We start from the raw sequence: 15,808 nt of genomic DNA, 5'->3' as shown, positions 1-15,808 counted from the left end.
AGAAGCACCTGTCTGCGTGTGGCTGCCTCAGCCCTCTCCTCTGCTCCCCAGCCCACCTCACCCAGCTTGGGACTGCTCCGCTCCTCCAGATGGTGCAGATGGGGCTGTGATGCCAAGTGGAAGATCTTTAAAATGCAACTTGTTGGATTTGCATCCTCAAAGGTCTGTGAGAAGTGTAAGTCTGCATTTTGGAGAAAAAGGAAAAGGTCATTTCTGAAACAGCTGCTGTCTATGAGCAGTGACAAAAGGCAGGGAATGGAGGGCCGGGTGCCCCAGGGAGGCAGCAAAGCACATCTCCCTGCTTTGGCGAGAAGGTCTGGTGCTGCAAGCTGCCTGGGCTGCCCCAGAAGGCCCCATGGTATGGATGTGAGCTGAAGGAATCCACACCCACAGGAATCCACCTGGCGATACCAATGCTGCAGAGTGGAGGCACTAGATCGTCCCTTATGGGCGCATAAACACGTGTTTTGTTCTGTGTCACATTTAGTGCTGGCGATGACTTCATACACAGATGTAGATCAGCTCCATTTTAATCACAATCTGCCACCTTCTTTCTAGCATTCAGATTTATAGCAACATTAATAGCTCAAAAATAATAGTGTTTACTGAGCACTAGATTTCGGTAAATTAAGAGGAAGCAACAGTTCCTAACAAAGAGTCTAGAAATCAGCAGAGCTTGAATGACTGTAAGCTTTTTCACCCTGATTAACACATCCTTGTCTATGGGCAAAAAGTTTCCAATGCAGCTGTAAGAAAATAATTCCATGGATTATGTCACATCGATTCAAAGCAAAATTCAAATCCAAAGAGAAAGCAGAAAATTATTCCCTGTGTTCTTACATAAAATATCACTGCCTCAATTAGGTGCTACAGATGCTTGGAGTAAGCATGTTTTCCACTGGTTTTCTTAGAACCATACCCACTTAAATCTTCAATATTCTTCTGCATGTTCATTTTTCATCCCAGTATAGTGCCACGCCTCTGGGTGTTAGTGGTTGAGGGGATACTGCCAAGCAATGCAAGCCAGAAAGAGCTGGGATAAGAAGGGAAAATATGGCCTTTACATAGTAAATAAACTTTTCAGCCATGATGTTATGGCTGCTGTCAGCATAACTCAGAGGGGAAAAAAATGATCCAGTGCTAGTTCATTTCTTGGACCATGCAGATGTCCATCTCTCCAGTTTTCAATCTCCTCTCAATCCAATGGAAATAATGCACACAACTGAGCATTTAGGCCTTCAATATATCTCATCTTTGTGTGGAATCGTGGGGATTCAGACTTAAAACTGTATTATCTTGAGTTCTAGAGAATCTAAACGTACTGATGAAGTAGCAAACATACAAGAGTGAGGTAGGAATAGATACCTCTAACATCTGTAGGTAGTCCATACGGACTGCACTTGTCACGTGGATACAGAGACCTTCAGAATAACAGTGTAAGTCAGTGAACTTGCTGGAGCACTTCATGCCCAAACAGCCTGGAAGATGGGAACCTCCTTGCCTACTGAAGTGCTTCCCAGGAGCTGCTGGATGGAGTGATGCAGAGGCAGGGACACTGGTGGTCCCCAGGGTCCAGCTACACCGCGCTGCTCTCCAGGAGCACCACCATGGGTTGCTGCTGCATCTTTCTTCACCTGTCAACGAGTGGGAAGTGGAGAAAGAAGGAAAGAAGTCAGTGAGTTTGTAGGTGTTACAGACGCAGCTTGCTTTAGAGCTAAAACCTGGCATATGGCACACAGCATCTGGGAGAATGTTAATGGCCTGATATAAAATTGGTTCTCTTTTATTTCACTTTATTGGGTCCGTATTTGGTCACAGTGTGCTGTAATAAGATCTATTTCCTTGGCTTGTCTCTTAAATTTTAATCTGAGAGCAACATTTACAAACATTACAACCTACCAGTTGTTACTACAGTGCAGGGCTGCATGCAGATCAGTCACTGTATGTATAAACATGCTAAGTGCAAGTGGGTCTGCCACACTCTCCCGAAGAAATCTTGAAGAATTTTTTTAGAGAAGATGCTAGCTGATAGAGAAAGACTTCTCAGCCATTGCATTACCAGCTGTAATTTGAGCCATTGTCTCAGAGTGGCTCCCAGGAGTGCTCGCCTTGCTCCTGGCCAGCCCAGGCCAAACAGCAGCATCACCTCCCAGCCCCAACTGGGATGTTTCTCTCTGGTGCTCTCCACAAGCTTTCCGCAGCCTTTGGCCAGCTGAAGAATTGCATATGAGAACAGAGGAAAGAGCCCAATTTTACTTTTGCAAACATGAGCAGAATCTGCAAGAAACGCATAGGCTGATGAAATAAAATGAGAGTTCTTTTAACAGGAAAACCATGTCTTCTTTGGCCTACATGCAGCCGAGAGCTTTCCAGGTGCTCAAACTTGAAGATCCAGCACGGCATTAATTATCGAACAGCACAAAAGGAGGCCCGAGGAAATGATTCCTCCTTCCTCCCATTCAGCGTGCGGGCATGACCGGCCCCAGCCACTGCACCTCGGTTGGATTTTTCATCTGCTCTGAAAGATGCTCATTTTCTCCTTCCCTTCCTTCCTAACGCAGAGCCTCCTGTGAAGGAGTGGCCCTGGGTGGTCGGCTGGGAATGGCCGCTCTCGCCATGAGGATGAGGTTGGCTGCTCAGGGCCCCATGTGGAGCACCAAAGCTCACCACACTCCTTCATGTCACCAGCCCAGGCCACTGCCTGCTCACTCGTGGCCTCGCTGCACCCGCCAGCTGGAAATCCAGGCAATTCATCTCTGCCTGCATTTACAGCAAGTGCTTCCTCTTAGGACGAATGAGCTGCCGGGAGGGATTGCCCTGGGAAATCAGAGCTGAGGCCATTTCCAGCAGCCGACGCAGGCTGCTGCCCGGGCAGATGACTCAGTGCGGGCGTTTTGTAAGAGGTTTGTGTCTGCTGCCACCAGTCCCCCACACCTTTCACTGTGCAGCACCCAGTATTTCCTGTCAGTGGGAAGGAGGGGGCACCTACCAGGCCTTTCCCATCGCCAGCCCCACAGCGGGTGTTCTCCAGATATCACATTTCATGCTGGCTGCATTTCTTTCACGTAGGACTGTGCAAGTTGGGACTACTTTAACTCAGTTAATTAAAAAAGAAAAAGAGAAAAAAAAGGTAATTTATCAAAAATTATCCAGACAGGTCTTTTCTTACACTCATTTCTTTTCAGGCTCACTTAATGAGGGTGGAAACCGTGTAGATTTGAGAAGGAGCTGTCACATCAGGCTCAAGCTCGCTGAAGAAGTCAGGCTTTGCGAAAGGAAGGAGCTAAAGTAGGGCAAAATGAAACAGGCAGAAGGGACATATGCTCCTCATCTACCACATAATTTTATAAGATGTTCTGCGTGAAGTGAGTTTTAAGAGCTGGCTGCAACCACTCTTCCCAAGGAATTTTCAAATGAAACCAGTAGGGCTTCAGCTTTGTGCTAATCCTCTGTACAGAGACTTGCTTTATTTGCCTTGCAGATGCGTATTCGAACTCAGCGCTTCATTTCTATTCAAACCTCTGAGTGGGGCAGGAGCAGGGCGATGCCTGTATCCTGCTGTGTGCCTACTGCATCCAGTCTGCTCTGTCTGGAATCATGCAGGTGTGTGACTCCTGCTAAGGCAGAATAATTCCACTTCATCCTGCTGCATAGCACCTCCGAGCCATGGGGAACTGACTCCACAGTCAGTTTGGAACACCTCAGTGCTACAACCCCAAGTGAGTCCTTAAAACACCCACAGGCAGCAGCAGCACAGCCAAGATGAACCAAAGGAAAGCAGTGCCAAGTCAGCTCTCACTTCTGGCACTGGACAGTCTTTGCCCACCGCCAGCAGCAGGCCCCAGCTCAAGGCTGCGGGGACCGTGCTGGGGCGTACAGGGGTGCTGTAAGTACAGCTTATTGCCTGTGTACTCTGCAGGGTGGAAACTGCTGCACGAGGTGGAGCCAGAGCTACTGCTGTGGTCCTTAGCCGGTATACTGGACCGCTACACCCTTCCAATGAGTTTATTCACTCTTCATTTAAAACAGCAGTGCTGATGACAGAAGAACAATCTGCCCTGGCCATTGCTATCACAGTCCTTCCAAAATATTTTGGCTCAGTCTCCAAATGTCTCTAGGGCCACTGTGCATCTGTCCTACCTTAAGGTGCGGCCATGGGTGAGATTTCAGCAACCACTCTTTTCTCCCATTCAAAATTCTGTTTGTTGTTACACTAAACTGAAACACAAAAGGTCACATTACTGCAACTTTCCTTGAAGTAAGGGAGTTCAGAACATTCTTGGCTCAGATATTTCTCGTGGGGAACCAACACCATAAACGTGCTCATATGGGCCGCTGTGAAACTGAGCCTGGAGCCCCCGGCCCCTTCCTGCGCATGAGGATCTGTGAGCAGATCACCTATCCCATGGGGCTGCAGTCACTGGACAGCATTCGGCTACTGCAGTGCAGCCAGAGCACTGGCACCCAGCCACTGTTGTAACAGCAGACAAGCATTAACATTTCAACAACAGTTCCCAGAGGAAACGTCTCATTCTGATTTCCTTGATGGAAAACTGAATTCCCCTCCTCCCCAGGTCAAGTTTGGGGTTTTTTTTCTAGAAGAAACACTACCTTCTGTAGTGAGTGGGTAACCTGCCAAGCAACTCAACTCAAGCAGCTTTCTGTACAGCTTCTGCTGCCAGAGTCATGAGCCCTCCCATCCTGAGACATTGCACCGTGCTGTCTTACTGTTGGTCAGGCTTCAGCTGAGAAGAACCATGGGAAATGTTACACAGGCACGGGGGTATTTTGCTATAACTAAGGAAGGCTCATGACCACATCCAGGACACAGAAGATACAGATGATTTTCCAAATCTGGGCTAAAGCTCATTAAAAAACCCCCGACTTGCTGCTTGTTCAGATCAGCCACAAGACACTGGGTGCTTGCAGGCTGTGAAATAGAGTTCAGCTCTTCGTTCTGAAATACAACTGTACGTGCCACAGATGAGAAGATTTCATTTCTGTAGATTGGCAGTGACGCAAACAGACACCTGCCACATTTGCAAGCAGATCTTTAGGGAGGATGGAAAGCAAAGGGAAGGAGACATGGTGCTCATTCAGGTAGTGCAGGTGGCCCTTCTAGTAAATTATCATACTTGAAAGAAAGATCTAATCAAAAGGCTGTTTGAACAACAGCAGTTCAGAAAACTTGTGAGCTGCAGTGTTTGAGAAGTACGGAGAGAACCGGCAGAAGTCAGGGATGGATGCCAAGTCCTGGATGTTTTGGCCTCAGAAAGGTACTTTGCAGGCACTGGAAAACCAGGGCCCGTGGACACCTGTAACTTACTGCACACAGGAGCAGGCAGTTGCCAATCCCACAGCTACCTAGAACACAAAGTGTATTTTTAAATAAAGCTGATTTCAGACAAAACTAAAAGGAAGGGCACAATAAATACCTCCTTTGGAGGATGTCGTAGCAACATGATGAAGACTGGAAGCTCAGCTCTGCACCAGCTCTGTGTGGCCCAGCAGAAGGCACAGCCCGCTCACACTGCATGGCGAGACCCCGCCACGCCGCACGCTGGGCTGCTCCGCCTGGCTGCCCCGAGAGCTGTGGCTGCTCGTGCAATACGGCAGTTATTGAAAAGCCCTCTGTGACATGCACAGATACCGTCTTTTTTTGTGGCCTTAAAAACATTGCAAATGACCATTTCCTCAAAAATCAAACAAAAATTTGTACTGAGTTAGAGCTGGAAGATGATGACAGACTTCAGCAGGATTAAGCAATTTCTCTCAGCATTTTTGTGGGCTTAACTAAACCCAGAGATTACAAGGAGAAAGGAAAGAACCACCCCCAGATTTTCCACTTTTAAAAACTATGAAGAAACTTCCTGAAATAAGTACAGAAGGTAAACAGACTCGTTACATATGACGTCCCTCAGCCCTGACCTCCCGGCAGCAACGTTTGGTTACTCCCATTCACACCAGTTCCTGGTACGGTTCTCTCCTCACCTCACAGCTCCTTTTTCTGCTTTCAGAGCTCGTGGTAGAGAAGCCCACATAGGCAGGACAGCAAAGCACAGCTAAGGGCTGGCTCCCCAGCCCTGAGAGACTGACCCAAACAGCAAACCCTTTCCAGCAGCAGCGCTCCATCAGTGGGGTGCTCAGCGCGGTGCCTGGGGCTGGCCAGGCACAGGGACCTGCCCACAGGGCACACAGCCACCAGGCATCCTTCCAGGGGGCCAACGGCTGCTGCTCATGCACAGCATCGGAGGAAGCTGCAGCCCGTGAGTCAGCCCAAGTCACAGAGGAAAAACACGCACGCAGGGCTTAAGATGTCAGATGGACGGATTGCACCAGCCCCACGATGGGGAGCTTGGAGAGATGCACCTCACCTGCTGCTGCCGGAGCTCTGCGCAGCCCGGGGGCAGTGGAGGTGGTGGTGTGAATGCAAAGTGCGTATGGATGCCAAGAGAATGAACCTGAACGGCGCCGAATGCTTTTGAGAGGTTAGGAGCAAGTGTGGTTGTCTAGCATGGAAAACAACACTGTAGAATGAGATGGGAGGTCTGCCAGGATAGATTTAGCTGTATTTATGGAGTGCCCGTCAGTGATGTACATACTGTCCAAAAGAATCATACAATATGCCTGGACGTTAAAGGGATGGCCAGAGATCAGCTGGGGCTCACTAAGGAGCTGCGCATTTCCACACGGAAGAGCTGGGCCAGGGCTTTAATGGTCCATATGGCCTCTATACACCTAAGGATTTACTAATGACTGTTGTAATATAAATTAGTATTGTGTGTCCATGTGCATAAAAACGATGTATTAAATTCAGGCCTTGAAATTCTCACAGAATCCTGGCGCAGACCGAAGGGTGGGCACTGGGTGCCCCCACTCCCACCACTGCACTTGCTATCCTCTAGTTCATTAGCAGATGTTAGAGCAGAGATGTTAAGGCCATCGGTGGTTTCAGTAACTCTTCCACGGCCACACAAGCCTGTGTTCTGCTTCCATGGTGGGCACTGCAAATGGTGCCTGTACACAACACCTGATCCAGCAGGTTCATGCAGCTGGTCTCACTGCAAGCACATCTGTGAAGCTGTCTTGCTCTAAAAGTTCTTGCAAGGACTTGAACATCAGTGAACCACCAATAACTCAAATAGTAAATACATTCTAGGATATTAAATCTAGGTAGACTTATAAAAAGTGAAACAAATAGCAATGTCTCTTACACAGATGAGAGAAGAAGTCCACAAAGATTTTCTGCACAAGTCTGGGAAGTCACATTTACCTCACCTCCTAAGTAGCAGTAAAAAAGGAAACAAACATGGAAGGGGACAGGGCAGGTAAGCTGCCCCAGCGGCTTACACTCTTCTGACTCCCAGCAGGCACAAAGCAGACTGCAAGGAGCATCCGAACGTGCTTGAGGTCAGGCCGCAGGCCACGGTGACACCAGGAGCTCCACACAGCACTGAGTCACAGCCCTTCTGCAAGAGGATGGGGTATGGGAGGCTCTGGAGAGCGGTCAGCCCTGCTGCAGGCTGGGCACGGTACGGGGCACAGGGAGGGGCCATGTCCCAGCCCCACGTGGCACAGCTGTGGGCGGCCGTGGGTTTGGCTCTGCAGCAGTAGATGTGCACTTCCCATTTTGCAGCAAGTCCCACACATCTGTTTCATTATTCGCAATTAAGCCGTGCTCGCTCCTTCAAGGACACCGCTGTGCTGATGCTTTCCTGCACCGCATACTGAACTGATTTAGAGGGTGAAAGAAATCAAGTTTGGCAAGTCTGTACGCTGGGGCTTTGGCAACGTGACAAGACTTCTTGACGAGATGGACTTATTGAATGCCCTTTCTCCTTTCCCTTGCTGTTCTCCTCAGCCCAGGCATCTGTAAGCACTTTGTGCTGGATCGTTTGGAAGTGACATTTGGAATAAGTTAGATTGTAAATAGAGCACAACCTCTGCTGATAATAGAGACATGCTGGCGGGTCACCTGGACGGCCATGCTGGGTCTGTCCCTGAGGAGGAGAGGCAGCTGATAAATTCTAATAGGCAACAAAACCATATGGGAAATTAATCTACCTGTCATTGACAATCATTGCTTCACCCTCTGCTAATACTGCTAAGCCAAGCGACTGCAGAGAACAAATTGCCTGTTGGAATACCTCGTGCAAAGTGGCTAACTGAGAGAGCACAGAGACAAGTGTTCTTGTGTTGGTTGTGGTAAACTGTTTATCATCCTGATTTTCTCAGCTCAGATTTCTGCTGTGTATAATCCAAATGACACAGTATATACTAATAATAAGCAATTAAAGCACAGAGAAAAATCCATTCCCGTCTGTTTCAAGTCTCTGCTCATTCTTCAAACCTGCGAATGGGCTTTGAGTGGTGGCTGGTAAAAAACACACAGAACAACAGATATGGGTCCTCGAACTGTGACTGGCTCTGATCTGCCATGCCCTGACCCCCATGTAAGGGAAACAGGGAGACTTTCCAGCAGAGCTCCTGAGGAGCAGGCTGTGTGGTGGGGGGCAGAGGGCTGGCACCGACCTGCACTGGCCTCGGCAAACACATGGCAGCGGCAGGGCACCAGTGCAGAGCCCCAGACCTATTTGCCTCTCACTCCCATCTCCGGACAGATTTGCCAAGTTTCATCAACCTCCATCAGGCCTCATCTCCTCCTTATGCTGTGGGGGATGCAAAAGTATTTCCGCATCACAGCACAGTGATCTCCTTTCTTTTCCTCAGAAGTACACACAACAATGCCCGAAAATATACATTCCATCAAGAAAACAAGACATGCAAGCTATTTAATGAAAGATTTTAAAGTGAAGGAAAAGCATCTCTCCTGCAGCAAGGTTTCTCTCAGTTTCCCCAGCACAGCTTTAGGGTGAATTGAGGACGCAGGCTCGGCAGCAGCCGGCAGTCAGCAAAGCACAGCACAGCCGCACACCCTCCAGCACAAAGCCAGGGTGCTTCCCAGAACTGCACAGAGAGCAGGCGCACAGCTCCAGCGCCAGAGAGCCCCACAGTGACCCATGGCCGTGAAGGACAGCGGACCTGCACGTTGGGGACACGAAGCTGCACAGCTGATGGTGCTTCCAGTCGTCCCACAGGGCACCACGCAGCCGTGGCACAGCCCTGTTTCCCCACACCAACAACTTCTCAATGTGTTCGTCATCACAGCTCACCACCATACTTATGTGAGCTGTTTTGCTTTGCCTCTTTGTGGAGACCTGGTATTCAAAAAATTTATCGGAGACTGAAGAACTTCCTTTGAGGAGCTGGGATTTGCTGGCATTTCTGCCTGGCCACACTCAGACTATGTTTTCTGAAAACCTTTCAAAGGGTTTCCTATTTTCTTGAATAAAAAACAAGATGAGTTCAGTTTTCATTGGTGAAGCGCTATTTCACTGAGACCTTTTTCCTCCCATTATTAAGAAAAAGAGCAAAAGCTGCAAGTTTGTGAGTTTGCCTTTTCAGTGGCCCAAGCTGGAAGGACCTCAAGGGTTTCTAACCTTAAAACCGTGGTGATGACTTTTCCAAATGCCATTGGCATCGTCAGCAGCAGATTTTCATTTCCAGAAGGGAGCCTTGAGCTCACTGTCCCCAAGCAGGGCTTTGCTGGTCTTGGCAGCGCTAATCCTATAGATTCCATTAGGAAACAGTGGCACAAGCAAGTCCACTTGCAGCAACCCAGCCCTACAGGAGAGGAGGATGGGCACAGCTGCTCCTCTGCACCACGGGAAGAGCAGCACCAGGAAGGCGAGGGAAAAAGAGATGCTTCACAGACAGCACCATGCAAAACTGTTTGATCTAAGACTTGATTCTCGATGTTTTTAGAATCTCTGCTCAATGGCAATTGGATTTATGCACAGTGGAGCTCCTAATGCATTTTTGCAAATAAGATTTACTCCTTTTTCTGTTGACCTACTTCCAGTCAGGCTCAGTATTAAAGAAATCTTTCAGAAGGCACTAAATGCTGCACATACTATACACTAAATGCTGGTTTGTTTGTGCCTTCCATCCCCAAAGCAAGAATTAGAAACTGAAGCCTCAACAGGATTTTGTTAAAGTCTAATTCCTGATAAAAACTCTCTGTTTTCAGAGGCTTATAGAGGTGCACAACTGCAGTCAATCAAGCTGAGTTTTTTTTCCCCAAGCCAGGTGTCTGCCTGAGGCTGAACTTTTTGAGAAAGTTTTAATGGGAATGTTGCTGTCAGGAAGAGGAAGGAAGATGAAAGTTCTTGTTTCTGTTAAAACCTCACAGCTGCTTATCTGGATGAGGAGCAGCACTTGGACACTGCGATGAGGATGCTCACATCCGCCTCCACTGTTTCCAGAAGTACGTGTGTCAGTTGGAGCACACTGCACACCCTTGCAGGAAGATGCCTGCCACACTGCAGGGGGAGCACTCATCCCCATCCCTCCCGACCTGCTGCCTTCGAGGGAACAGAGGGAGCTCCTGCTGCTGCTGCCTGCTCCAGGTGCTCGCTCCATTCTCGGTGCCGTGAGACCTGCAGGTGCTCCGCTGTGCCAGTACCCAACAGTGGCAAGCCAAAAATGCGGAGGACAAAGTGCATCCACAACACAGCAGGGCATTGTGCAGCAGGCCTGGTGGGGCTCTCAATGAAGAATAGGTTGCTAGGTTTTTATTTACAGGGTATTAATAGTGGAAAGAAGCTTAACACTGACACGATGACCCAGTGCTGCTCGGTTTTTCCATCAAACTTCATGAAACAAAACTTGTATCAAAGTCAGTTTCTTACAAAACCCATAGCACAACCACGTCCTTCTCAGAGGACAACACATACAACAGCATTGCATTCCTCCTTGTGCCAGCAGCCATCCTCCCAGCTTACCCTCAGATAGATAAGAAACTCTCCTGCCTGACTTCCAAAAGGTCACCAGTGGAGGTCACATCACCCACTCTGAGTTAAATGGTAACTTAAGGGTAAATGTCACTTCTAGTTTTTAGGAAAACATTGGTATAACGTGGATATCTCGAGTCAGAAGGGACCCTCAGTGGTCACTGAGTCCAATCCCCGGCTCCACACAGGACCACCCAAAACTAACCCTATCTCTGAGAGAAGAGTCCAAATGCTCACTGAGCTCCAGCGTGCCCACTGCTCTGGAGAGCTGTGGTACTCAAATTTAGCACACACTCCATCCAGACACCATCTCCAGAACAAGCCTTTCCTTTATAGATTAAGCACTTCATCCTGTAGGGAAGGGTGTGATCTAAAAGGCTTAAAGAACATCACTGACTTTGTTGTCTTGCTTTCTAAATTTCTAAAACATCAAATAAAAGGAACCAAAGAGAGGTTGCACATCTCATGTTTATGCCGTCAGCAAAACCTACTTAGTGTCCTTTTCTCATTAGACCTACAGAGCAGCCTCTGAGAGACAGCTGACATGGCAGGGCACCACCCTGGTACATAGCTACTTCCTTGCAGAAACCATGTTATTGAAATCATGAAGCATTTGCGAGAAGTGGTGACAAACTGGGAAGAGAATGCTATTTTCTCTTGTTACCAATGCCTAGGAAACTGATTTCCTTCCCCATGTGGGGAACCAAAGGGACACCAAGGAGGCCAGAAGGGAGCTATTCAGGGGACCACACAGGGAAGGGGAAGCAAGGTCTAGATGAGGAGAGATCCCCTTTAAACACAGTTTTATTTGCTCCTTGACTCAAGTTAAGCACACGTGGCTCTGTGCAGGACCAGCAACAAGTGCTGGCCAGTGCCATCAGCTCTGGCTGCTTCTCCTGCCGGGCCTTGGGCACCGCACTGCAATGTCACTGCGATGACGCAAGGGCATCATGGTAACATGTGAGCATCTCCCAGCAGAACCCCCAGACAGTCCAGTTGGACTTCGCTGCTGACTGGCAGAGCAAAGAGTAGCTCGTGGCAGGAGTAGCTCTGCATGAGAACTCCAGACGATTTGAGATAAGAAAAATTAAAATTGAGCTGCCTGAAGAAGAAACATCTTCTCTTTCTGAACCAGAGATGTCTGAGGTCTCAAGCTCCACTTCTCCTGCTCCTTCAGGACAGGAACAAGGCACAGCTCGCAACGCTGTTGTAACATTGAAACAGGAAGGAGGGAGTTCACAAAGTTATTCTGACGAATACCAACTGTTTACCTGATAGTTCTTCCATGGATAGTGATATCAACATCTTCTCAGGTCTCAGCTTTCCACAAAAACTCTGGCTGCTGACTGAGAGCAATCAATTTGAGATTGTCTGGTGGGCTTATGGCAGAAACTGTATTGTTATTGACAAGGAAGTGTTTGAGGCAGAAGTGTTGGGAATAAAAGGACCTTTGAGAGTGTTTCAAATGGAAAAAATGAGCAGCTTCATCCATCAGCTCAATCTATACAGATTCAACAAAGTAAACTGCGCCTGCAGAAGACCTCCCTTTGTTCCTGAATTCCTGGTAGAGCAGGAAGCATTTGTTACTTGTAGGAAAGTACATCAGTTGCTCCACACATAAACCGACTCTCGCAATATTCTGGTGGGAGGGATGGAGGTTCCAATAAAATAAGCCTTGGTAATAGAGATGAGGATGACAGTAAGTGTTCTGATCCTCATTTCTTTCTCTGGCTGTTGCCAGGTATTTAAAGGTAGCACTGTTGAGTAGCTGAAGTATGGATAAAATATATTTGGGTTATATCTGAGTTTGAATCTGTGCAACGGAAAGATAAATAAATCAGATACAATGAGTCTATTATTTCAATATATTTGCAATGTATCTTGTTTTAGTCAGCCTAAACTGTAGGATTAAACTGACCACTAGACCTTTTTAATACCCATGTTTGTCTTTAGCGAAGTCTTCGTTGCTGTATCTTGCTGTCTTTCTGTCCCAAAGCAGTAGCAACTAACTCTTCTGCTTTGCACTTTTTAGTTACTCTTCTATTGCAACCCGTACTTCAGTCAAGATTATCCACACCTGCTTGAACATTGCAAGAGAAGAGTCGCCCTGAAGAGAGGAGCCCTGGCTGCCCCTGCCCTGCGGCAAGATCTGAATGGGAGACACAAATACAGCAGCCCAGGTGCTCAGGCCATGCAGGAAGCAGCTGCTGAGCCAGAGGGGAGCATGCTGGCAGTGGAAGAGGGCAGAGAGACAGCAACACCCACTGGGCCTGCACCGCTCAAGTGCCTGAAGAAAGACACCATCTAAGCTGGTGCTGCTGCACCCTGCCAGACCATGCTGCAGCAGCAGGGAGGGAGAATTGCCAGCCTCTGACCCCCTCCCTGCCACCTAGTAGCATCCAGGCCTCAGGTGCCACTTCTCTCCTCCACCCTCCATGGTACCTGGATTTACAACCAGCCCAGTACAAGAGGAGTCTCCCCCGCTCCCACAAGCAGCAGAGCGGCAGGATGCTTGGGCCCTCCTAACCTCATGGCTCAGATCAGCCGTGTGGGCAGCAGCTATGCAGATGCTGACTGATGGGCAGACCAGTACTGCCCAAATGACACCTGCAGCTCTACCGGGGCATGCACAGGTGCTGGGCCAGCACCCTGTGGACAGTGGGACAGCAGCACTGTTATAGGTTCGTAAATTTAGAGGTTATAGGTAGATAGGTTTGGAAGGATGTCTCAGTATTAAATCTTCTCCGTTGTCAGGTTCTTCTATTTTTTATCTGTTTATTTATTTATTTTATGGTTCTAGCAATAAAATGTTTGAATAATAAACCCTTTCAGTTGTCGTGTCCTTTTAGTTGTTCTTTCATTTATTTAATGGTGAAATCTCAGACTGAATTTGTATTTTGTCTCTCAAAAGGAAGTGGAGGCAGTGTTTCTAATATCAATATGATGATTTTTTTGTAAAAATCAAGCTCTAGATTCTTAGCTGTAGAGATACACAAATGAACAACAACAAAATACTGCTAATTGCTGGAGACGGATTCCCTTCTGAAGGCGTTTAAGTGGCACTTCCTGATTCATATTGCTATCCAGCATGAGCTGCACTGTGGCAGCGTTGATCCCACCCTGTGGGAATCTGTTCAGTTTATTAGGAGACCTGAAGATCACGTCAGAGATGCAATACATGGCCAAAATATGGGCTATATCTTATTGACAGGCAGATGCATACCACAGCTTGGCTGCTGTGCATGTTTTAGTTCCAATTCTATCTTTGCTTTGGAGTTCATGTAAAAGAGTGCCTCACAAAGAGTCTTACGAAAAAACTACTCTCAGACAACCCCCTTACTGAAAGAATCAATTAGTTATAAAATTCTGTACCTAAAGCATGCTGTATTTCCACTCATTTATGTATTTTTCTGAACGTGTGCATGAACCATCAAAAAAGATGTCACTTTGTTTTTTAGCAGTTGCCATCAAGACATCATAAAAGATTGTTACCACAGTTCCTATTTAGCAAAGCAGAAAAAGTGCAATTTAGAATTTAGGCAGATATTTCACGGATACGTCTTTCCTCAAAATGACATCTTTTTAATGTTAAAATCTCTCATAGTAAGTACGGATCACCAAAAGTGAAAGCGTGGCAGATAAACCAGAGGCACCTGAATCTGAATTTTGTACTTCTGGAAGACAAGCCTATGCTATGAATATTCTGCTAATTGTCTTCCTTGAGTAATGTGCTTGCAAGCGATTGCTTTGAAACCATTGCTGCTGTGAAGTATTAGAGACTTAATTGATTTTCTCCTCGCTGGCAAAGATGTGAAAGCTGAAAGAGTGACAGGAACATCAAGTGAGCTGCAGCGCATAAGCACGAAGTTCACATCAAATGCAAGGAGGAAAGATAAAAAACTCGATCAGAAGTTTCAGTGCTCTCAGTAAAAGGCAAGAGATGCAAAACACCGCTCACACCAGGATGCACTATGAGCTGCAGAGATGATGGGCCACTTCATCAGCCACTGCTCCACGGCAGACAGAGGATCTAACTCGTTATTCCTGCTGAATTATGCATGTCAGGTGCAGGTCAGCAGTGACACAAGCAATCACTGAAGCTCACCATGCGCCAGATCACAGGGGAACCCACTGCAGGACTTCAGGCACAGGGCCCGTATGGTGCTGCACCGCCACAGCTGCATGGCCTGTGGCCAACAAGGGCAGGAAGGCTCACAGTGGCCTCCTGCAAGCTGCAGAAATCAGCATTTGTTCCATATTATCACAAGAATCCAGAAATATGGGTGCAGGCGAGAAGAGGGCTGAACTCTCCTGAAATCTAACATCTCACGCCAACACATGTGAAATGAAGGCACACAGAATACCAGGCCGCCTCCTCCTCTGCACGGCTCAAATAAAGAGTGATGAAAACTTCAGAGCTGGGTGCTGGAGAATGGGCATATGTATTTATATATAGATAGCTTGCTTCTCTTCCCGCACAGAAAAACAGCAGAAGATGCGAGCCAAAGCCCTGACTGGCAACAGGTCCGCTGGGCTGAGAGTGGGGTCAGGAAGTTTTCTCAACTCATGGGCAGGAGAGGGCCCCCAGGGGGAGAGCTCAGCCCCCAGCTGCATTTGCCCCAAACAGACCCCTTGGCTGTGCCCTGAGATACCAAGCTACACGAGCACTGCAAGGCCCCGAAACAGCCCCACAGACAGGCTCTTCCTTACCAGCCATCCCTAGCTCCACACAGGGAGATGCAGGGGTTTCCATTCCAAACTGGCTATTCCAGTTTTCCTGAAGATAAGCGCAAAGCAGATTTCAGGGCTGTGCAGAGGCATGAGCAGCCTCTAGTCCCATCCCTCCCCTCCCCAGCTCGAGCTGTGGGAGGGATGAGGCCAGCCTGGGCAGTGGGAGAGCTGCCAGCAGCCGGGGGCCACGCTCACCCTTCTGGGGAGGGGGGGACCGGGGCTGA

General features: G+C 48.1%; 1 protein-coding gene across 1 annotated transcript in view; it reads right to left on the bottom strand.

The window, feature by feature from the left end:
* Window positions 515-15,808, bottom strand: part of FAM124B (family with sequence similarity 124 member B) — a 32,892-nt gene continuing 17,598 nt past the window's right edge. The window contains exon 3 of the mRNA XM_021396987.1: window positions 515-1,634. The gene's annotated coding sequence lies outside the window, so the exon portion shown is untranslated. The remainder of the gene's footprint in view (window positions 1,635-15,808) is intronic.

Source organism: Numida meleagris, chromosome 4 (assembly GCF_002078875.1).
Source record: "Numida meleagris isolate 19003 breed g44 Domestic line chromosome 4, NumMel1.0, whole genome shotgun sequence".
NCBI lineage: Eukaryota > Metazoa > Chordata > Aves > Galliformes > Numididae > Numida > Numida meleagris.
This window is presented reverse-complemented; position numbering and strand designations above follow the sequence as displayed.